Source organism: Sus scrofa, chromosome 16, assembly GCF_000003025.6.
Source record: "Sus scrofa isolate TJ Tabasco breed Duroc chromosome 16, Sscrofa11.1, whole genome shotgun sequence".
In the NCBI taxonomy this organism is placed as follows: domain Eukaryota; kingdom Metazoa; phylum Chordata; class Mammalia; order Artiodactyla; family Suidae; genus Sus; species Sus scrofa.
Window position 1 is genome coordinate 46,906,711 of NC_010458.4, and position 25,607 is coordinate 46,932,317.

Sequence of the window (25,607 nt, forward strand, 5' to 3'; positions counted from 1 at the left end):
TGCAGGGCAAAGCCTGTGGAGATGCTTTACTCTCCCTGACCACCAACTACTTCCACTGAATTACACAGGGCTGGGAAGCCATCTGAAGACCTGGAAATACACCTTCCATGACATTTAAGAGCTCAAGCTTTTAAAATAAAAGGAAAAGAACAATTTGTACCCCCAAGTTCCTTTTGTTCAAAGGCTATGGCTTTGAATGAAGAAGAAGGCTATGGGAAGTGACCATCTGGTTGGAGGAGGAATATCCATAGAAAAAAAAATCACACCACTGAACCCAGAGAAGGGTACCAGAAAGGAAAACAGAAATGGGGGGAGTTTTCTAGTAACTCTGAAAAATGTGAGAAAGTGGGTAAAAAAGAAAACTTAGAGATTCAAATGTCGATGTGCCTATCTATCTAATGTCTAGATAGACATAATTTTTTAAATTTGTAAATGTGACCTCCTTGATTTGTCCAATACAAGAAAGAACTTTCCAGTTACAAATAGATCCTTCAGTGGAAAAAAGTGACCACAGACTGTGGTTGGTCTCCATGCAGACACATATTCAAGTTCCGGCTGAAGGATCATCCAAAAACTGTGCTACAAACACCACTCCTGAGCTGGAAGAGAGGAAACTGGATTCCCTCTAAGGTTCCTTCCATCTGAACTTGGAATAACATAACAGTTAAGAGAATGTGAGTCATGGGAATCAGAGTGTCTGAGTTCAAATCCTAGACCAGCCTTTACTGAGGAGCATTAACCTGACTAAACCTAGCTTGCATCATCAGTGGAACATTACACAAGTGGGGCCCAAGGTTGACAGTGGTACCCATCTGCATAGGATGTTTGCCCCTACGGATCCCCTTATACCCTTCACTAGCTCCTTGCTGCCCAGGAGGTTGGTCTGGATGACTTTCCTCAATAGGAGCCTTCCATCAGGTAGGAAGGGAAAAGGTGAGGGTGGGGGCAGTGAAGTAATTGGCTCTCTCCCTGTGGGATCCTACAAGACTGGCTGCATCCTTCAAGTGAAGGTCCCTGCTGCTCTCCAGACAGCCCACAGCAAAGTAGGTCGATAGCTAGGTATGAGAGAAAGAGGGGCATGGAGCCAGATGGCAGGAAACAACACATCATGTAACAGTGGGATCCATGGGGAGACCAAGAAAAGCAACAACCTCCAGACTGGCAACCACATATTTGGTGGTGATAAGTGCCCTGGAGGCAAAGTAAGGTGGAAATGGGCATGAATCTCCAGTGTCGGAATGTGACCTGTTGCTTAATGAGCTATGAAGATAAGAAGTACCCACCAATGCCATGACACTTCCTATGAAAGCTAAGTAAGGACAAAAATTCCTCCTCCCTTCAGGAAGGTGGAGCTGAAATGAAAATTAAGGAATATGACCCCTAAATTCCTCCTTTCCAGTGAATATTTCACCCATGCAGTTGGATGCCCCTTATAACCAGAGTGCCAGGGAAATGCAGGGCAGCTGCCCACCTTTCTGCCCACCTCTCTTTAAGAGGTGTATTTCTGTGCCGTATATTAGCTTCCAGATATGAACCTTTCCACAGAAAAGAAAATCATGGACTTGGAGAACAGACTGTGGTTGCCAAGGGGTGGGGGGGGGAGGGATTGGGATGGATTGGGAACTTGGCATTAATAGATGCAGACTATTGCCTTGGGAATGGATAAGCAATGAGATCCTGCTGTGTAGCACTAGAAACTGTATCTAGTCACTTATGATGGAGCATGATAATGTGAGAAAAAAGAATCTATACGTGTATGTGTAACTGGGTCACCATGCTGTACAGTAGAAAATTAACAGAACAATGTAACCAGCTATAATGAAAAAAAATAAAAATTGTTATATATAAAAAATAAGTTTAAAAAAGAGGTGTATCTCTCACTTAAATAAATCCTCACTTTCTTTCTCATTTCTGAATTCCTTCTGCGATAAGACAAGAACCTTCCCTTCAGGAAAACAACCTACATAACTCTTTCCTTCTGCATTCTAGGTATTTCTCCCTTCTCTCAACCCTCCGGGCCCAGAGGTGACATCTCCTTTGTTACGAGCCAGAGATGCTGCACTCTCTCTTGTAGATCCCCACTCTTGCTTTCCCTTTGCAGATAGTCCGTTTGTTAAACCCCCTTCCAATGATCTTAATCTGAGGATGCATCTATGTTTGGCTGGGACCCTGATGACCTTAAGGACTGTTGAGAGAGGGAATGTGCCTGGCAATTAATAAGCAATCATTATTCTCCTTTCTCTTGTCTTCCACTTGCCTTTTAATCCAGGGCTAACCCTTCTATCCGGTTCCTCTTCTGATTCCTTAATAGAGTAGTCAGTACATTTTTTCTGCAAAGGGCCAGAGAGGTAATATTTTAGGCTTCATGGGCAACACAGCCTGTCACCATGGCTCAATTCTGCTCTTATAGAACAAAAGCAGCCTGGTTGATACAAAAAGAATGAGCGTGTGTTCCAATACCATTTCATTGATGAACACTCATATTTGCATATTCTATGATTTCCATGGGTCATGAAATATTATTCTTTGGATTATTTTCAACCATTTGAAAATGTAAAAACCATTTTCAGCTCACAATACAAAAACAGGCAACAGGCAGGCTTTGGAAGACAGACCATAGTTTACCAATCCCTGCTTTAACAGGGTGCTAAGATTTAGCATTTATACTACACCAGAGAGGTTTTACAGTCCCAGTTATTATTTTGCTTTTTTCCATTTTCCTTTTTTAAATTTAATAAAACTCTATAAATTCACTCTTTGAAGCCTAAGCTTTCTGGTAAAAAAACAAAACAAAACCATCATCTTAGCCAACTGGTTTCCAAAATCCTGTCCCATAGCATATTTATCACTCCCCTCTATAGCACCCTTCAGAAGGAATGTCCCTGAAGCTGTTTCCACATGGGAAACCCACTGCAACACTGTTTCATCTAGGAAAAGACATATCCAGGGCTAGTCCAGTGTAATTCACTCTATGGAAATAGCAACAAGGCTGGTGTATCTGGGCAAAGCTTGTATACTGGCAGTTTTGAGGTTAGTCTTTGCAAGATTGCACCTGATTGCACCCACAGTGGCCTGGTACCCATTCGGGACATGCACTGGTATCTGATGATGAATCTCTCCTCTCTCCCTTTCTCCAAAAGCCAGGCTTATCAGTTGGTGCAAAGTACTAGTAGCTGCTAAGGTGTTTAACCCCCTCCTACATACATACTTGAATTTCATCAAGTCTTTAAAATAATTCCTCACCTAAGCAATGGTTTTTGATCCTGGCTATACACTAGAATCACTTGGAAAGCATTTCAAAATGCTGATGTGCAGACCCTACCCTACAATGACTAGAAAGTCATCTTCAGTTTTGCAAAGCTCCCCAGCTAATTCTGGTGCAAAGTGAGGCTTGAGAATCATGAACTTAGAGGGATAGCAAAGGGAGAAATCTTCAGGCGACTAAAGGAGGTCAGGATGCACCCATTCAAATCATGAACTCTTTATTCTTCTTATTCTCCCATGCAGAGTTGCAGATAAGAAGGTAATTGGGAGGGTGGATTAGATACAAAAAAATTATTAACTATTGCATTTAGAATGGATAAGAAATGAGACCCTACTGTATAGCACAGGGAACTATACCCAATCTCTTGGGGTAGAATATGATAGAAGATAATATGAGATAAAGAAGGTATATATGTGTATGCCTGAGTTACTTTGCCATGCAGCAGAAATTGGCACATTATAAATCAACTGTATTTCAATTTAAGAAAACAACATAAAATTAAAAATTTTAAAAACTAACAAAAACAAAAAAAGAAATAAAAATTATCATGCACCTAATTTGTGTTTTGCTCTTATTAGCAACTTTCCACTCATTTATTCATTCATCCAACAACATTTATTGAGATATTTTGTGTCAGGCGCTCTGATAAATACCGCAGACAGGAGAATGAGTAAGATAGGCATGATCTCTGCCTTCATGGAGCTTCCATTCTCATGCACGGAAAATGGAGGAAGAATTAAACCCATTATGACACAGTTATTATTTAATGACAATCATAATAAGTCTTACAAAGTCAGAAAACACCTTCCATGGGGAATCTAACTTACTTGACAGAGATCAAGGAAGCTGGCTGAGCCTTAAGAAATTAATAAGAAATTACGAGATAAGGAGTTTCCGTTGTGGCACAGTGGTTAACGAATCCGACTAGGAACCATGAGGTTGTGGGTTCGATCCCTGGCCTTGCTCAGTGGGTTACCGATCCGGCGTTGCCATGAGCTGTGGTGTAGGTTGCAAACGCAGCTCAGATCCTGCGTTGCTGTGGCTCTGGCGTAGGCCAGTGGCTACAGCTCCAATTAGACCCCTGGCCTGGGAACCTCCATATGCTGCAGGAGTGGCCCTAGAAAAGGCAAAAAGACAAAAATAAATAAATAAAAAAAAAGAAGGATGCATGTCTGCCCCAATCCTGATTCCTATATGAAAAAAAAAAAAAAAAGAAATTACGAGATAAAAAGTGGGGGTGGCAGAGGGAACTACATGTACAAAGGCCCTGCTGTAAGTGGGCGAGGAGCTTAGAGCTTTTGAGGAACTGAAGGCAGCATGAGTAAAATTCAGAGAGCAAAAGAAGAATGCTGGGGCACATGAGGGCCAGCTCAGGCGGGGCTGTGGAGGCCCTGTTAAGACCTCATTTGACTCCATTAATGTCTGCATTTTATGGACTCAGTGCACTAGTAACATGCTCAGGGTTTCGTCACTGCAAAGAGGAGACCAGCACTCAGGCCCACATCTGTTTAATCTCAAAGCTCCAGTCCTCTCTACCGCCCCATCTTTCTACTCTACTCTGTAGTTCCCCTCCACCTTCTGATATGAAATGATTCACTAGAAACAGAAATTATAAGTTAACTCTGTGTTTCTATAGAGAATCTCTCCATATCAAAAAGTAGGATCTTTGCTTATACATAGATAGGAAGGAACAAAACGGAAAGGAACAAAAATGTTAACTTTAGGCAAACTAGCCATCACTTTATGGAGGAAAAGACTGGCTTCCACTTCCTAACCAGTGCTTTGCAGAATTCAAAAAGGTTCCTACCACCGGACTACAAAATGGGTTTATCAGACAAAGTCATTCATTATTTCATTTATCAGTATTTACTGAGCACTTACACGCCAAGCACTAGAGACATGGATGAAAAAACACAGGATTTAGCACTAGCGGAGGTTACAGTCTTTTCTAGAAGAGAATAGAGAAGCAGTGTATGTATCTGAACTCAAATCAGAAATTCCCACAAAGGTTAATAGGAGATAGGAGAAAAGAGTGGTAATATTTTATATTTACCATTTAATTCTACCAGGATTATCTCTTTCACCCCAGGGTTTTTCAAAGGTAACAACCCAAAAAAATCAAGGTCAATAAAAATTGCTATTATTTGGAGTTTAGGGAAGACCACATCATGAATAAAATGTAAGCAATGGCCAAGGACATTCTGGAACATGATCAGTGAGGGAAAATTGTAGACATCTTCCCCCCCCAAATATCTGATCCCGTTCCAAAATCAGCAATGAACATGAGATTGATCCAGTCCTCTTCCAGATGGTTTGAGGAAATCTGAGCTGAGTCCTAGACATAATGGTTAGTATAAGAGAGATGAAATGGACAAATAAAAAGCTTCATTTAAAATCCAAAAATAAAATTGAAAAATCTGCAGCAGATGGTATGGATTATAGACAGTTAAATGCCTGACAAAGGCAGTAAAGATATTTTTTTTTTAATCAGCAACAAGGATTTGGGAGAAAGATGAGAAGATTGAATTATAGAAAATATAGCACTGATTTTTGAAAAGGGAAGTAACATCGATTCTAGCCAATACCTTGGGTTAACTTTTCTTATCCCTATGAAAATGTTTGGTTTGAGTCTAACAATCAAGGAGGCACCTCAGCATACTTTCCTGAAACCCAGGAGGAGGTGAGGGGGAAGGGAAAGTGTCCAACCTTCCCACTTCCCATTCTTCTCCAGAGACCCTCAACAGGCAGTCAACAATGTGCTCAGAGCAGACCTACCCCCATGACCTTGGGGACCAGCACATGATCAGGAGCAGTGGCTGAGTAGAGGAGGCCCTGCTAAATATCAAACAGCAGCTTACTAGACTCCAAAAGCATAGTGTGTGTGTGTACACACGTACATATACATCACCAGTAATTCTCTTTCCTCTCTTAAGAGTGATTTCTTATGTGCTATTGTCCAGCTAGAACTTGACAAAAGAGAACAAGAAACTCCACCCATCACAGCACAGCAAAGTCCTCTCCCAAAATATTCCTTAAACTAAGATGGAGAAGAACACCTTCCTGGTCCTCTCTGGAGGCCATCAAGTCAGATCTGGAGCCTAAGAACAACCTTCTCTTTCTCTCTTTCAAGAACAACTCAGAGGCCACCTCTTCTCCCATCTCCTTCCCCAAGTAATATGTTTCAATGGCAACAGACTACAAAAACTGCTTTCAAGGAAAACTAATTTTTACCATGTGTTATTTCCTGCCAGCCCTGCCACCACCAAATTTATTCTTGTAATATATATTTACTCTCAACTTCTCATCGTCCAAGGTTATGACCCTTAATTTGATTGGCCATTTATCTCAGTTCCCTATATTTGAGCCTATGTAGCTGTCTGCTCCTCGTATCCATTTTGATAGACATCCTTGGTAGGTTGTCGGCTGCCTCTGATGTATGAATTTGTGTTCTAGTGTTTCCAGGATTCACAACAGCAGCAGAACCCCAGGCCTCACCCTAGATCTGCTGAGTCAAAATCTGCATTTTAATACTAGCCCTGGGTGACACTCATGCACATGAAAGGTTGGAAATCACTCCTGAGAAGTAGGAGGTTCTCTGTCTAAACTACAAGGCACTTATACTCCTGAATACAGGTTGGAGTAAATCATAAAATGTTAACTGTGTCACTAGGATGGGATTTTATAGAGAGATAGAGGAAATATATAAGAAAATGGTTGTTGTTACTATTTACATCTTGACTGAAGAATTTAGGTTCCATATATAAAGCACTTAGAGAACTCAGTGACTCTGTTGATTGATTGATTGTCTTTTTGGGGTCACACCCATGGCATATGGAAGTTCATAGGCTAAGGGTCGAATTGGAGCTATGAGCTGCCATCCTACACCACAGCCACAGCAACACCAGATCTGAGCCACATCTGTGACTTACACCACAGCTCAAGGCATGCCATATCCTTAACCCACTGAGTAACACCAGGGATGGAACCCACATCCTCACTGACACTAGTTGGGTTTGTTACTGCTGAGCCATGATGGGAACTCCAACTCTACATATTTAAATTGTATAAGTGGAGTTCCCACTGTGGTGCCAAGGGTTAAGAACCTGACTGCTGCACCTTGGGTGGCTGTGGAGGTGTGGGTTCAGTCCCTGGCCTGGAAACTTCCATACGCCATGCATGCAGCCATAAAAAAGTTAAATTGTATAAGTGCCAGAGAAGGTCAAAGAAATGAAAGTTTGATGTGGGATTTCCAGGTATGGAAAATACCATGAAGAAAGTAGGACTTGAACTAAAGATCAGTGGATAAGATCTTTCAAAAATATGACTACTAGAAAAATCATCTAAATCCAAAACAGATGGACTAAGATGTCAGGTAGCGATAACCAACCCATGTGAACTCTAATAAATCACTTCTCTTCTCCAAGCTCCAAGAAGGTGATGCAGCTCCAAGGAACGAGATGGTGTTAGAAAGACCTGCTTCCAATTCTAGCCAGACAGTGTCACTTGGAGCAGTTATCTCCTGTTGCTGAGCCCCACCATCCTACCTAAAAATGATAATAACACCTGAGAATTCAACAAAGAGAAGATACACAAAGCTCCCAGGTCAGCACCTGTTGCATAATAGGTGGTCAACCAATAGAACTTTACCTTTGCTCCTCCCTTCCTGCTGGCAAAGAACTGGGCCAAGACAAACGAGAACTAAATCTCAATCTGAGTTGGCGAGAACAGTCCAGATGAGGAAAGTCCTGAAGAGCTCAAGCTGGATGTGGCAAGAAGTAAGGGTCATTGGGCAAAGGCAAACACAGTATTTTAGGAAGACTAGCCTAGCAGTATGCTCAGAGTAGACCATAGAGGCAGGTGGCGGAAAGTTCACTGAAACGCCCAAAGGACTTTGTACCAGTTTTCACAGCACATCCATGTTGGTCATGTGTCTCTGCTCTCAGATCCACTCTGCACCTCTCTTGCTCTAACCTGCATATCTGAGGACAGCAGTTCTTGGTAACTGGCTTCCAGGTTGGATCAGCCAAAGGAGGCTAAAAGGCCTCAAGGAGGAGGAAGAAGGAAGCTGTTCTGTCCTCTCCCTGACCAAGGTACCATCTTAGGCAGTGCTTTTATCTCCTGGGAACCCCTGGCTCCAACAGGCAACCCTGGCCTCTGTGTTCCCAACTCTTCCCAGTGGCCCCAGTTCTGGGGTCTGGTAACACTTCCACCCACTATGGTCTGTCTGGTCTCAGGGTGGAAACTCCTTCAAACCATTGCCAACTGCTAGGTTGCTGTACCCTCTCCTCTTTGGCTTCTCAGTTTTACTATCACATGGGTAACAATATTATAACATAGCAAAACAGTAATATGGCTTCCTGTACTATATCATTCTTTCTATCAGAAGATTAAAAGTGGTTTATATTTCCCAACAAGGCCTTATCTAACAGAACATCTAAGTCAAAATATATCTCAGATTATTTTTGTGTGATGATGTGGGTTTCTAAATCTTAGTAAATATACAAATAAAGGATACATAATGATTGACGTCCAGTGAAGAGTAGGAGAGAAATTGAGGTCAGAATTCTCCAGCCAAAAAAATCATAAATCCATTAACCCAGGATAATTATTAATCTGGGAATGTAGTGGTACCTATGAGTGAGTCACATGTAATTTAGCATTTGCATGGGTGATCTGGAAAGGTGAATAACAAATGCAGAAATTAATGCCGCAGATGTAATTGGGAGATGTTGCAAATACCCAAAAGGATGGTGAAATGATCCAAAAAAAAAAAAAAAAAAACCCTGACAGTTACAGAAATATGGGCAGGATATGATGGTGAAACTCATCAAAATGCACAGCTGAGTTAGAACAGCAAAATGAGACACCGCCTGAAAAATCTACATTTTTCTAGTTAAGAGAAAGTAATCAAAAAACACAGATATTTCATGGGTAGGAAAGAAAGTAAGAAACGAAAAAAAGCTTAGAAGGCTGAGGAGTGACAGTGCAAACGTGAATGTAATTCTGAAATATGATGGAGGAAAAGGAGCACTATTCAGTTGAGCTTTAACTATAGACACTCCGTGGTTTTTTTGTTTTGTTTCATTTTTTAACAACAACAGCCAAATGATGTTCTCTCCCTCTCTCCAACTTCTAACCACTTCCCTCAATTTACACACTATTGATTGGATCATGCTCGAGATGCCTTATTCAATTTTGCATACCTCAATAACAAAAAGAAGAAAAATATTAAGAATTATAAGAACTCTGGGAAATAAAATCTGAAAGATAATGAGCCAGAGGACATGAGTGATAAAAGAAGCTGAAAGAGCCAGATTGGCTGAACCATCCTATTTCTAGCTCAGTCCCATAGAAAATCAGGCATATTGTGTGGGACAAACAAATTCCAATTAGTGAAACGATCTCAATGTTGACCTAATTATCTAATATCCAGCTCTCATTTTTATGGGATGAAGCCAAGCAAGTAAAGTAAATTCTTGGAGACAAAACTGCTCTTTCTAATAAGGAAAATGACTTACTCTTTCTCCATGAAGCCACAGATGATTAAAAAACAAAAGCCCAGTATATGCTTTTGTTGTTCAGTTTGAACCTTACATTCTTCTACAAGGATAACAGTGGCTTCAAAGAGTCCAGAGAGTGTGTTTCTATGTGGTGGTCCGAAAGGGTTTTCCTTTAGGGAAACTGGTTCAAAATAAGGACAAGAACTCTTAATTCTGCAAGGATACAGCCAGCCCAGTGTAGCAGCCACCAGTAAGATCACTTGCTCCAGAGTAAATTATTAGGTGAAAGAAGAATAAAGGATTAAAGCAAAACACTCACAGCTCGGTGTTAAGCTGAGCTGTTATAATCTAAGTATTCATGAGAAACCGTTTTAGAACTTCGAAGGGGGTGGGGGGAGAAGTAACTAGAGTCAACTGTAATATAGTGAGGGTCTGTCACATGATCTAATTACAGAAATGAAAGCAACCCAGGAATTATGTGGTCTATTCAAGCCTGCCGGGAGAACGAACAAAGAATATAATTATACATCAAGCCTGTTGATTAAACAATTACTATTTAAAGCAGATATAGATTTAAAATTAATTTGCTTCTGCATTCGGAGGATTTGGGGACTGAGATAAACAGTGTTTGAAGTTTAATTATCCATGCGGAAGATGAAGGGGCTCATTTCAATGTGGTTCGCCGTGCAGAGCGTTTCGGATGGCGTGAAAGGAAGGATCGGACTCGGCAGCAAGTCCCCGCGCTGCCTTGACGTGCGATTCAAGAGAGCGAGGAGGCCCGCTCAGCCTAATTGCCACAGACTGTGGTAATATCACAGAAGAGATGGCGCAATTGCAAATTAATATTTAAATGAACACTAGTTTGAAGTTTACCTGGAGGGAGAAACGCACTATCTCCAAAAGAACAGAGGAGGGCCAGCCAGAGTTCCCAACTCCACAGCCATGAGATCTAGGGAGTGGAGACCTTCACGCATGTTTGAGCAAAGAGGACATCCACCTGCCAGCTCCTCTGAATGGAGTGATTCTTATCGGAGGTCACGTGTCCAGTGTCCCAGGGCAGCACTGAGTGGTGGGGGGTGGGGTGCCGCGGTGAAAGGGTGAATTGGAGCTGGAGCGCAAGAAAATAAACAGAGACTCAAAAATTGAGAAGTTAAAGAATGACTGTTGAGATGCATGGAATCCTGTCTGTGTTCAGACATCCAAGTCCACAGGGGCAGAATTTCTGGGTGTCAACCTAACTCACTGGTGACATTGGGGAAGGTATGCTCAGTGCCGAAGGAGCCTGGAACAGAGGGTGCTGGGGCTGTGGTGGTTAGGAGAATGGGCTTGAAAATGGCCAAGCCTGAGTGGAAAGTCCAGCTATGCCCATTTCAATCTTGTGGCCTTCTCAAAGCATTTGTCTCCCCGTGTCCCCCCCCCCCCCCCCCCCGCCATCTCTTTGGTGAAATGGCTCCCATCTTCCTCCTTGGGTGGCTGTAAACGTTAAATAGGTCATGAGGGAAAACCTCAGTGTCCCCTCCCTACTGAAAACTCCCGGGGGCTCCCCACAGTTCTCTGGGTAAAGATGAATCTCTTTTGTTTATTTTCCCAATACTTTATTTTTTTTTCTACTGTACAGCATGGTGACCCGTTACACATACAATGTATACATTCTATTTTCTCACATTATCATGCTCCATCATAAGTGACCAGACGTAGTTCCCAGTGCTACACAGCAGGATTTCATTGCTAATCCATTCCAAAGGCAATAGTCTGCATTATTAATCCCAAGCTCCCAGTCCATCCCACTCCCTCCCCCTCCCCCTTGGATCTCTTTAACCTGGACTGCAAGGCCTGGGAGCGGTGGGATCCTGCCACCTCACCCACCTTCTCTTTCCCCTCCCTACCACTCTCTCTACTCCAACCACCCAGGCCTTTTTTTACGTCCTCTACTCTCTTTTCTGCTTCAAGGTCTAACCATTTACTTTTAACTCCACCTTGGAGCACTTCCCCTTCCCCCTCTTTAACCAGTTGTCATATATTCATTCTGCAGATGTCAGCTCGAGGCATCTTGGATGGAAGGTAGAAGCTCAGGCTCTGAGGACAACTCATCAGATTCAGAAGTTAAACTCTACCACCTATTACGTGTGTGACTTTTGCCCACCTAAGAGTCAGCAAAATGGGCATGCACATCAGCACCTACATCAAACAGCTGTTGTAAGGGGCACCAGGATTAATATGTGTGACAGTCTCAGCACAAAGCCAGGCCTGCAGGGAGCACTGGACAACTGCTCTTATACTCCCCAAAGGTCTCCCTTCCATGTCACTTGTCACGGTTGCAATTTTATGTTTGTGTGACTATTTCAACAGGCCTGTCTCTCCATTAGAATGGAAGCTCCACAGGGGCAGCAGTTTTCCATTGTCTAGTCCACAGTGTCAATTCAGTTCCTAGCAGAATAGACACCCAAACATTGACTGAGGGACAAACAAATGAAAATTCTGAGCATAGTGCCTGGCACATAGCAGGGCCTCATTAAATACCAGCTTTTAAATACTAACCCATTGATAGAGACAAATGATAAGTGAAAAAAATAATATTCACTTTTGCCCAGAGGTCCTCAAGTGGGAATCATTTTAGCCCCCAGGGATGTTTCATAATATCCAGATGGGAGGGGGAGAGGAATGTCTGGATGCTACTGGCATCTAGTGTACAAAGGCCAGGGAGGCTGCTAAACATTCCACAAGGTACAGGGCAACCTCGCCATGACATGGGATTTTACAGCAAGAGATGGCAGTAGTACTGAGGCTGAGAAACCCTGAATTTTGCCTTCTGTCATTTTCCCCTGATCACTTAATTCACCAGTTGAGTTACAGCAGGCACATCCAGCTTATGGTAATCATTCTAGCCTTTCATCCTGTCCACTCCCATATGTACAAGGCCATCATTGCTTCGCTTCTGTCCCCAGACTCTGTTGACCTAGCTGACCAGTCTCATTTCTTCTCAGCCATGCACCTGGTGTGAGCTTAAAATGTGAGGATGTGGGTGAGGCTGAAGAAAAGTGTATGCTCGAAGGTATCTCCCACACTGTTCCCTCTTTTGCTTCATACACGTAGTCCTGTTTTCAGCACAACTTTCAACAGAAGCCAGATGTGAGTTCCACTACTTGGCTTTTAGGATAGTGCTCTGTTTCCAGTGTCATGCTTCAAGAAAGTCCATGTGGCCAGAAAGGAGAGCAGAGCCCTTCATATATGATCTCTCACAACTAATACAGAGGTCACTCTAAGACCCAAGAGAAATTGCTCCAGTGGTAAGCCTTGTGCTCAAAACTATCAAATGTAAAAATTGCAGGGATGAATTGCTGGGTCTGAGAAAAACTAGGATAACAGGACAAAACTTCTGAAGTGGCAAGCCACCCAGATAATGTCAAATGCATCAAGACCTACCAATGCCAGAGGTAAATATAAATTTTAAAACTCAAATTTAGTTGATAGTATAAAATGACATGTTCACAGTGGTTAAAAGTATGCCAATCGGAAATTGCAAGTGTTGACAAGGATGTGCAGAAATTGGAACCCTCACACATGGTTGGCTAGAAGGCACAATTGTTCAGGCACAGTGGAAACCAGTTTAGTGGTTCCTCAAAAAGTTAAACACAGAGTCACCCTATAACTCAGCATTTATATTAATACCAGTATAAGCTAGGCATAGAAACAAAGAATTGAAAACATAGACTAAGAACATGTGCATATATATTCACAGAAGCACTATTCAGAAGAGCTGAAATGTTGAAGTAGCCCAAATGTCCATCAACAGATAAATGGATAAACAAATAGTAGAGTATTTTTACAATGGAATATTATTCAGCCATAAAAAGAAAAATATTGATGCATGCTACAGCAGGGATGTACCAGCAAAAATAGTATGCAAACAAAGCCACATATTATAAGATTCCATTTACATAAAATGCCCAGCATAGATAAATCCACATGTACAGAATATGGATTGGTTGTTGCCAAGGTCTAGAGAAAGGGGAAAATGCAGAGAAATGCAGAAAAACTGCTTAATGGGTACAGGTTTTACCTATTGATACAGATTATCATCTCTTTTACATTAAGATGAAAATGTTTTATTTTTTATGATTTTTATTTTTCCATTACAGTTGATTTACAGTGTTCTGTCAATTTCTACTGTACAAAAATTGACAGAACACTATAAACCAACTATAATGGAAAAAATAAAAATCATTAAAAATAATCCTATTGTAGAGCAAAGTGACCCAGTCATACATATATACATACATTCTTTTTCTCACAGGATCCTGCATCATCCTGTGATGATGGATATAGTTCCCTGTGCTATACAGCAGGATCTCATTGCTTATCCACTCCAAATGTAATAGTTTGCATAAGATGGAAATGCTTTAGAACTAGATAGACATGGTTGCACAACACTATGAAGGTACTAAATGCCAATGAATTGTTCTCTTAAAAAATGGTTGACCTTGTATTATGTAAATTTATCTCAAATAAATTAGTTTTTTAAAGCATACCAAAATCACACAAAATTGACAAACCTGGAAAGAGCAAACACCTCAAAATGGAAATAGATTCAGTACCCTGTGCAGTCTTATTATCACTTTATGTTTTCAATATATATATAAACTTTAGAAAAGATATAAAAGCACTGCAAAGAATATATAAGGCTCTATCGAAAATACTTCTGGTTTTCCAAAGTATATATTCTTCAATGTTAATGTTAACTTTGCAACTGAAAAAAAAAATGACCCTGTGCATTAAGTAAGACAAACCCACACAACTGAACATTTAGTTCTGCCAGAACTTTTATTATAAGCGTGTTTCTCTTTGGACAGAGACCACCTAGGAGACTGAGGATTGCCAGGCATGCAGGTAAATCTGTGAGTTTTTGGCTAAAATCCCTCCTCTATCCTTCCATCCACCTCAGATCAGTATGTCTGACTCTTATCAGGCTGGCAAAGTCTGGTCTCTGTGGGACAGAAAAGGAGAACGCCTCCTTCTCACCTCTAAGTCACCCACCCTCCAGGAAGGAGACTGAAAGTTCTACTGCTTTCCCCTGCAGAACCTCCTTCCTGCCCACAGAAAGGGGTCTCCACAGACTATTACACTAGTAAACTCTGGGAATGGGGAGATGAGGGTTTAGCATCCTTGGCTTCGTGAAAAAGATACTTATTTCCCCCAAATATGCAAATCACTGTATGTCTCACTTGGCCAGTCTTCTAAACCTTTTTGAGCATGAGCATGAATAAAATGAAAAAGAAACAGAAAGAGGAGCAGAAGTTTGGAGTTTGGCACAGCATTGAATGTATATTTTACCAGTGAATTAAAAATAATCAAGGGTCTACATTATAACCACACTGGGGTGGTCACTGTCTCTGTGAAAAGATTCAAGGACACCATCACAATTCACAGATCCACAGGTTTTGGTTTTGAATGTTCACTCTTACCTTCATCCATCAGCAGCCCTTCTCTCCATGCAATTTTATCATCAAAATTTCATCTCCAATATCCCTCTTCTCGCAATAGTTGGGTTTCCTGTTATTAACAGCAAGAATGTCACCTCCTCCTGTTTAAAAAGATCAGATGTTAAAGATGTATAAGTATCCTAAAGAGATTTCCTGGTAGGACCAAAAAAGCATCCCCCCCCAAAAAAAAAAATGGAAATAAAAATAGGTAACTGTCAGAATCATCCACAATGGAAACAAAAGGCAATGAATTTTTCAAGTATGGAGTTGCCTCCCTGGCGTGAGAACTCTGTGCCACAGCTGATGGAGGGTACAGATTCCTCTCTATTTCCCCAGGGAACTTAGCATCAATGGTTTCCCCAAAAACAGTTGTCTGAGGAAACATCACCACAAGCAGATAGAAGAAGCCTATCGAGGTGACCCTGTCTCTGTTCCTCGAGGTGCATGATACACAGACACACAGACCCACAGCAGGGTCCCACAAAGGCCCGTGATCAAAAGAAAAGGAGAGACAAATATTTAGTCAAATGCTGCATGTCCTCTCGTTCTGTGTTGTTAGGATGTACAGACATGAGATAGCAATAGAAGCCTAAACAAGAAGTGAATTACGCTCATTATATAATGAGCAAAACACTTCATGTGTCTTTCCATTTAATGGTCTGTATGTCAATCCACAAGCTGCCCTGGCCAAGAATTTTGAGGCAGTTGCCTAAAATTGGGGCTAATTTTACTCCGAGCTATACAGAACTGGCTATGGGATCCAAGGGAAGCCTCTGCAGAAGTGAAATTTTGAGTATTTAAAAAGGTACGTTTCCATGAAAACCAGATGTGAGGCATTTATACCCTAAGCTGGGAGAAAAAGGAAAAGCCAAAGCTCCTTATGAGCATTTTATTTTCATTTTTAGGGCTGCACCCATGGCACATGGAAGTTCCCAGGCTAAGGGTTGAATCGGAGCTGCAGCTGCCAGCCAACACCACACCCACAGTAATGAGGGATCCGAGCTGCATCTGTGACCTACACTGCAGCTCACAGCAACACCAGATTTTTAACCCACTGCATTGAACCCACATCCTCAGGTATACTAGTCGGGTTTGTTACCACTGAGCCACAATGGGAACTCAGGTGTACTAGTCGGGTTTGTTACCACTGAGCCACAATGGGAACTCCCCTCATGAGCAATTTAGTATCACTGATTCCTCCTGGGACACTCTGTACTCTCTGTAAATATTACCAAATGCAATTCTAGGTGGCTTCTGGGAACAAGGCAAGTGGTCAGGGCTTACTCAAGCCAACATCTGGAAGCATGCACGTTCCACACAGTTAACTCTGAAAAAGGCAAGTCATATCCTGGGACTGTCCCCCACCCACCCCTCCTCTACCAGCCTAAAAACCTTCACTGCACAATAGTCTCTAAGATGTCTTAAGAGAGCATCACAAAATTAGACAATAGCTGGCAGTAATCATCTCCCAAACTTGCCAGACTTGGGTATTTTTTAGGGTGGAAAGCATCTAATGGCTGTGAATACTTCATTTAGTGTTTTTCTAATGCACTTCGAGAAGTTCATGCTCTAGCATTGAACTCTCCAAGGAACCCATCTCATCCTCCCATCCAACTTTTAGAGAAATTTCATCCAAACCATTTACTAAACTTTTCCCAAATGATCAATATCTGCAGAATATTTTGTAGTAATTTAGTAGCCTTCTCTCAAGGCACACCTAGAGAAGGGAGATCACCCTCTCACTCCCAACCTTGACTTTGCAGAAGGAGACCCTGAAGTCTCTAGGGAGGTTTACAGCTCGTAGCCAAGATGTTTTTGGAGTTATAAATGAAGTGCAAGTCCAGACTTCCAGACCTCCAGGCCAGGGCCCATCCCACACTGACAGAAAAGGAGCTGCTGACTCCACTGGGAAGGGGACCAGTGACTGTGAAGTCTTGCATTTTGGTTGGTGATAGTTGGTTTCCCATTAGAGTTACTCCTTGGAAGTCTTCTTACATAGACAGAGGTCTATCCTGAAGTGTTTTAAGGCAGGAAAAAGTAACATATTAGTTGACTAATGTGTTAATATTGGTTAATATTCATTAGCTAATATGTTAATATTAGTTAATATATTAGTATTGGTAAATTTTCTTGTATCTGGACAACTTGGTATCACTCACATGAGAACAGGTCGGAAACAATGAGATGCAGGACAGGTAAGTTGAGGAAAGTTGGCTGAAAAGAAAGAGAATGATCGACAGTGGGGGGTAGTCCAGGACCAGAATACAGGAAACAGTAGGAGGGGGTAACGATGGGGATGGGAAAGAGGAAATGAGGGCAACGAACACTTGGCTGGCTTGAAACGCAGCAGGAGGAGCAGAGGAAATGAAAAGCAGACTTTGCTGAATTGACAAATCTGCCTGGGCCAGCACTGCCTTTATTAGCACACAGGGAGGAGACCCCAGGGGAAGGGGATGTGACTGGTCTTTGATACTCTGCCCTTATTGGCACCACTCCTAAGGGAACATAAAAACTCCCATGGAGCTGTGAGATTGGGTGAAGTGTCAGAGGCAGAGCAGGAAAGATGTAGGAAAGCGTCAGAATTTCTCCAGGTTGGGAAGGATGGAGTGGGTCAGAGGCCCTGGAATTTCCCACTGGGTGACCATACAGACCCATCTCCTGGGGAGGCAGGCCTGCCAGCTCAGTTTATGCTGTGGCCAGGCATCTGGGAGTGCCTCCTGAGCCCATCTGTGATCTCTCTTCTCCTAAGGAAAGAGCATTCGAGGAAGAGCTGGCAACACCACGCCCTGTCCTGATTCTGGTGTGAGAAATGTGCTTGTTAACCTCATGATCCTCATCCCCTTTTTCATCCTCTCACCCCACCTCTCCTCTATCCTCCTTTTAGGTCTGCCAAGACAAGCCAAGAAATGTGCCTCCCGTGGAGTGAGTGGGCCTGGGATGGACCTGGAATCTGACCTTCATTTTTGTGTGTGAAATAGAGATATGAAATGAAATAATGTTTCATGTGTCTTTAAAACAAAGATCGGCAGCATTAAAATCCCAAGACTGGCAGGTCCTAAATCACTACCGACCCAGATGTTCCACTTCCTGCTGTTTGCCTCTACCCACCTTCCCATGTGGCACTGCCTTCTGGAACCCCAAGAAGTTGGCCCAAGGATGCTCAAAGCTTGTAGCCTGACCTCAGCCCTGCCTGCCACAGCCTTTCTCCTTCAACCCAACACATCTTCCCTCCTCTCCAACTTTTCATTTAAAAATGATTCCAACTTAAAAAGGGTAAGAAAGTACCTACAACCTGAATACCGCTCACCTTGATTTACCCATTGCCCATACAGTCCCAAATTTATCCCTCTGTATACATAGATACACACGGTTTTATTTAACCATTTAGAATTAGTTGTTTTAGCCTTATGATGTCATGACACTTCTACCCCTACATACTTCAGGGTATATCTCAAAAGGACAAAAAGATTTTTTGCATTTCCACAATATGATTATCTTTTCAAATTTTTTTAAATTTTATTATAGTTGATTTACAACGTTGTGTCAATGTCTGCTGTACAGCATAGTGACCCAGTCATAAAAAGTAATTTACATATGCATAGTTGGCTATGGAGTCCCCTCTATATACAAATGCTCTTCACATTTCAGCTTCACAACTTTCCAGGGTCTCACCCCCACTTCCTGTGATACCCAGCCCTTGATGCTGGTCTCTGGCTGCTTTTAATTCTATCAGGATTTGCCCAAGGAACAGGGTCTAGTGCTCCTGACCTTTCCTGACAAACTCTCCTGACAATCTTTCTTACCATCAAAAGGTACCTGGCCTATGTTCCATTCCCTGAGGGCATTGCTCAGTGCTGTCTATTCTAATACACTAACCTATGTCAAGAGAAAACAGTTGCCTTATGGTTTGTTGAGAAAATCCAATGAGAGAAATCAATACATACTAGTGAAACATTCCCCCTTTGTTATTCTCAGTACATTAGTCCTCACAGGTAACAAACTGACATTTCAGGAGGGTCCAAGAAAACCCCCATCAGTGGTTCCATTCAGGGAATTTCAGGCATGAGGCAGGCTGGCCTGGATGAGGAAAGCCAGGGAGAGGCTGCAGCTTTGACCCTGACATTTTATAAGCCAGCTGCCCACTCCTCATGTGCTGGCTGCCCACCCCACGGCCAGTCTATGTTTTGCTTCATTCAATTGAATCTAGGGAAAAAAACCTTAGACTGATCTGTAGTTAATAAACTGAGGAACACAAGAGCAATAATGTACAGTTAGTTCCCAATTATGGAAAAGAGCATGCCTTAGGGCCAAATAGCTTTTAAAACTTCTGCAGTTGGCAAGGAACCATCAGGGACTCATTCCCCCTAGACAGGGTTAGAATTGCTTCCATTCGGGGGCGGCAGGTGGGGGGGGGGTCCTGTCACATTCCAGCTCTGTGATATGGGATAAGTTGTTCAGCCTCTCTGAGCTTCAGGGGCTTCATCTATAAAATAGGGACAACTATGCGCTATCTCACCGTTTTGTGAGGATTCAATGTAATAGTTATGTAATATCTGCAAACCATAAGACTCAAGGCATGTTATCTAGAAAACAAATGAAAAGAGTAGCAGCAACCACAGCAGCTATTCCCAGGCATTCCAAGAGGGGAAATATTCAGTCTTCAGTACTCAAAGTTAGCTGTGTGATGTACATATCAGTCAATAGACTTGGAAACCAATTGGGTTTGGGATTTTTACATTGCCCTTTTAGATAGCTGGTAAACCCATGAAGTGTCTCAACCTCAAGGACAGGAGTTTCTGCCCTAGAGATAGACATGACCTGTCTCTGGCAAATCCAGAGACAGAGCAGAGAGCCTGGCCACCCTCTGTGAGACATCTCCCTCCCACCAGGCCAAGGGTATACCCACTCCCTGTCCTTTTCCTGACCTCACCCTCTTCTATCCACCCCCTCCCCACTCCCCTCCCAGCTGTAAGAGCCTGCAAGAGCCTGCCTAATCTCAACTCAGGGAGTGCTCTTTGCTTTTAAAGTATCTTGCCCTGCTTAATCAGTAACCAGCCGTCCTCCACTGCCAGTTAGTTGCCTGCCCTGACATGAGTTCCTTCTCCTGCCAGCCAGCAGATGTGACTTATTTAGGAAGATTCAATTCCCAGCCTGTGCCCTTCTGCTAATAACAGCCTCTTACTCTCTCTCTGAAGGTTACCTGTCGCCAGCAAGCATTCTTGCTCATGAATGCAAAATAAAATGGGTGCTCGCCCTGACCTTGGAAAAGCTCATCATTCTGAATAAGAGTTCTAAAAAAGAATATTTGACATTTGCCGTCTTATTTGTGTCAAGACTGAGGAAAGGAAGCCCAGTGCGGCAGGATACCCTCTTAGGTTCGGTGATGTGGTTTGTGAATGGCACTTGTCAACTAAACCTTGCAATGATATTCAGCAGGCATGAGGTGAAAAAAATGTTAATGAAATCTTGCCTAACTGCAGGAACACATTTGAATAGAATCAAAGTCATATGTGAGATTTTTTTTTCTCTTATACGAAGTCTTTTCTGCATATATTAACCTTTTGCCAGCTTTTTTTTAAAGCACAAAATGGGTGATTCACTCATTCAATCATTCTTCAACATTTACCGAGCACCCATTAGGTACCAGACCCTGTACTGAGCACTAGGATGAAAAACTGAATGAAGCACAGATTATTTTAGGCAAATAAATCTATTATTCAGAATTTTATGCTGAGAACCCAACTTCTTGGCTTGCTAAAAACAAAGCAAAAAGACAACATGCATTTTCAGAACTTTGAATCTTTTGGAAATAGGAAAAGGGAAAGGCAGCACTCTTAGAAAGAGCAAACAGAGTGCAGGCAACCAGAATGGATGGGATGACCTCAGACAGACCAGGATGATCTTTCAGAAGGCAAGTACCCTGACTTTCCTTTGTTTGTGAAGTAGTCTTTCAAGCAAGAAGAGCCTGCAATGGCCAAGCTGGGCAGGCCCTCCTTGACCAGTCTCTGCCCTACTGCCTGCCACCACTGATAGAAGCTCTACTGATAGTGGTATAAGACACTATTTAGCAGAAGCTTCCTGATGCAGAGCTTTTAGAAAATTCAAGGACTCACTCTGTCATCATCATCTAAAGTGCATGTTTCCATTGCTGATTCAGAAGAACTAAATTGGAGCTGGACCAGAAACAAATGGTGAGTCAAATGAAAGACTTCAGCTGCAGGGCGAATGCCCCTTCTGCTAAGATTGCTGGGGCCTGGTGTGGAGTACCTCTGCAAATGCCTAGGGTCCATGTACACATGCAACAAATGGTCATGGAACACCTCCCATGCTTCAAGAGCTGTCCTAGTTCCTGGGGATAGAGCAGTGGACCAAACAGACAAGGCCCCATCCTCATGAAGCTTATGTTATAGTGGAGAAAGACAATACATGAATAAAGTATAAGGATGAAAAAAATTAAAAGATGAGCTAAAGAATAACTCATGGAAGGTACTTGTATTGGTCCAAATTTTATTGCAGACAACAGAATCTACTCTAACTCACTTAAGCAGAAAGGGATTCTATACAGGTAATTTTGTAATTATAAAATTGTTAAAAGGACTGGAAGAGCAGGCTCTTGACTGATGTCTCAAGAATAATCCCCAGCCTCTAGATAATCTGTCATAAGCGCTACTCTCTTGCTTATGGCAGAATCATTCCAGGGCCCAGGAAATTAAAATAGTTCCTGCAGAGCCACAGAAACAGAAGCTACCCTTGGCTGCTACCCATTGTAGCCATAGCTACAGCTGCTTGCTCCAGAATCACACCACAGCTTCCACAACTCATGCCAAGAAAATGATGCTTGGTCCTACCAAAATGGAGACCTTGCGAACCACAAAATGAGTGGCCTGTACTTTGTCCCTGGAAACAAAATGTTTTCTAGAATCCAAGCACCAAGAAAGTTTGGGAAATATGAATTTTAGTTTTGCTGTGTTGGGATAAGAAAAGGGAGTTAAAATGGGTGGTCAACCACCCAATTCATAGTAACTAGTACACCACTTTGGAAGGGTAATCAGGGAATGTCTCTTGGGTAGGTGGCAACTATGCTAAGACCATGTGAAGAACTGAGGAAGAAACCTTCCAAGCATAGGGAGAAAAACAAGATAATAACTCCAGGCATAGTGAATGAGAGCAATGGAGAACTTGGAGGAGTTAGGAGAAGCTAAATCAAGCAGGGCTTAGGAAATCACAGTAAGGAATAGATTTTATTTAGAGTACAGGGAAACCATAGTTTTATGAAGGGGACTGGCAGACTCTGATTTGTAGTTTTAAAAGACAATTCTGGCCTCAAGGTAGAAAATGGATAGAAGACAAGGACTGAGCCAAAGAAACAATATAGAACAGTCTTGAGGATTAGAGATGATGGTGGTTTGGGCAAGGACACTGACTGCAGAGAGGAAGCTGACACATTCTGTATGTTATTTTGTGGAGAGAAACATGGGATTTCAGAATGAATTAGATGCGGGAAATGACACAAAAGGAAAGATTAGGGACTGATCCCACATTCTTAATCTAAACAAAGGGTGGATGATAGTCTATTGACTGCATTGAAGAGTAATGGGGAGGAAATGTCTACAACTCACTAAAACCACTCCCCAAGTCCTTTGATGTTTTAAAAAAAAATTGTTCATGTAGTCAGGTTGGAAGTAGACTCAATAAGAAAGCCTCGTGTTTTGCTGGCCCAATTGGCCTAATTTCACTCTTCAGCATATTCAGAGTATTCTTATGGTTCTGGAGTAGTGAATTTTAAACTCGGCATATGAAATATTCTGACACAGGTAGGACCCATACTTAGACTGGAACAAAGGTTTGTGTGAAGTCATGTGGGGAAGAGCAGAATAGTTTGGGGATTTGGTATTTAATATCTGTGAGAAACAAAAGTCATAAAATATAAAACTATTTGAAGGTGAGAGGCTGAGCTCTGGAAAGTTGCATGAATTTAGGGCTGTGGCAATTCAAACCCCCTGTTTGTACAGGACATGGGTAAACCCTGATGACGTTATACCAAGTAAAATAAATCAGATACACAAAGACAAATATTGTCTGATTCCATACACAGAAGGCAAATTCAGAAAGACAGAGAGTAGAAGGGTGGTTTCCAGGGGCTGGAAGAAGGAGGAATGGGAAGTTATTCTTTAATAGGTAGAGTTTCAATTAGAGAAGGTGAAGCATTGCTGGCGATGGATGATGGTGGTAGTTGCACAACAATGTGAGTGAACAAAATGCCACTGAACTGTACACATTAAAAAGTGTTAAAATGATAGATTTTATATTATTATGCTTTACCACAATTAAATATAACGACAAAGCCCTATGTTGCCATTTTGGCACAGAAAAATAATCCTCAGTTCCCCTACTTTCCCATCTCTCTCCTCCCCACCATAAAAACACTTGCTAGAATTAGAACAGGATGCTTCTTAGGTTTTGTGAACTAATAGTTCAATGATAAAATGATGTCAAAAGAAAAAATGTAGATTATCATCTTTTATAAACACATATACTATTAGTGATCAGCCTGAGAGTTACCCAGAAGAACAAACTCCAAAACCACCACCCTAGACTATACCATAATCTCTTCAACAAATAAACAGACCAAAAAGAGTTAAAAGTCTAAGCAAGACATAGAAAGGGGGGCAATGTCTGTGCCATGTCTCTCTTAAGCAATCAGAGCTCTTAGAATAGCTCTGTTGCCGGGACAGAAGCAAATTATCGTTTAGTTTCCCTAAGCATTAAATCTTCCACATGCTTTGAGCACTCTCCATGGGCATACTGGTGCCAAAGCAGAAAAAGATTTCATTTCACGTTGCTAGGTTTTCACTTTTCTGTGGTTAATAAAGAGGCAGGTGCAGTCAGCTAGGCTGCTTAAAAAGAGAGAGAGAGAGTTAAAATTATTTGACCAACTTCAAATCTTGCTAAACCACAGCATAAGACAACTCATAACTTGTTTCCAGCTCCCACATCTCAATCACTTTCAAGGGAAGGGCTCTAAAGGTATTTAACACTTTACAAATAAAATTATTTTACCAATAAAAGGCACTCTAAGCTCTACATATCAGAATTTTTGAGCCCTTCTCCTACCCCACTAAATATAAAAGATGTCAGTAGGTAATAGAATAAACCCAAGAGTAAAGTTATTAGCTGTCAAACTGACGAGTTGTGTGTTTAAGCAGATGCATATCCAGTGTTCAAAAGTTGAAGTTTAAATCAGTCATCTATCACCTGATAAAGGGAAATTGGCCTGTACAAAAAGAAAAAATTAAATCTGTAGGATGGTGTTTAATAAAAGAATTCATTAGTAACTAGCTGGTTGACTGAATTTGGCCAGTTTCCTTGTTTTAGAGCCATCAATTTGGGTTCAGTTTCCATCTTTAGTCCAATCTTTGGCTGTATAGATATTTTTGTTGAGTGCTTACACTGAAGGGTAGGGAAAAGAAAGCAGAAGGGGCCTGAGCCACAGTTTGTCATTTTTGTCACCTAATAGGAAAATGTATTCATGTGTAACTTTTCTTTAGAATCCCTTGGTTCTGAGCAGATGGCAGATATTTAATACATGTCTCTTGAATATGTCAATGAATCATGGTACCCATCTGGTGCAGGCAAATTCTACCCTGGGGATTGTGGTTGCCTCTGCAACATACATTCCATTTCTCTATTATGGAGAAAAAGCATTGGTGTCTGAGAGATTGACCTCATTTAAAGAGCTAGACCTGGCTACCTAGGAGTAATCACAACCCATGTTCCAGAGATGGGCTAAGAAATGGTCAAGTGACCCTTGATTCTGGCCAATGTGAAGGAAAGTTTTCTGAGAATGGACAAGTGACCCTTGATTTTGGCCAATGTGAAGGAAAGGTTTAAGAGAAAACAACAGGAAGATGGTCTTCTCTTCCTCACTGTATGTGAATATGAAGGCTTGTAGCCCTAAATGCTGCTGGCAGCCATTGTGTGAACATGAGGAAAACCAACCCAAGGATGAAGCCAAAGCTTAAGATGGCACAAAGAAATGGAGAGAACCTGATTCTGTGATGACATGGTTTGAGTTACTGAATCAATCAAACATAAAGCCCACACTACTTCTGAATTGCCTGCTCTAAGTCTTAATAAATACCCTCGTTGTTTAAGCCCATTTGAGTCTGATAGTCCCATTTCTGGCAAATGAATCTGAATGATGTAAAGACTGACGCCATTTACAAAAAGAATTTCCTTTAAAGTATTACTTCAAATATCCATTTTACCTCTTTTTGAAACGTAATTTTAACTTTAATATTACTTAAATTTCCCCAATAGTTTCTTCTCACCATACAGCTGGTTTTAGGAACTGAAAGTCTA

The 25,607-nt window shown here is 41.8% G+C and overlaps 1 long non-coding RNA gene across 2 annotated transcripts in view; it reads right to left on the minus strand.

The window, feature by feature from the left end:
• Nucleotides 1-25,607, minus strand: part of LOC102159645 — a 277,528-nt gene that overhangs the window by 246,230 nt on the left and 5,691 nt on the right. For both annotated transcript variants that reach the window (XR_002339503.1, XR_002339504.1), the window contains exon 2: nucleotides 15,228-15,346. This is a non-coding gene — a long non-coding RNA (uncharacterized LOC102159645). The remainder of the gene's footprint in view (nucleotides 1-15,227; nucleotides 15,347-25,607) is intronic.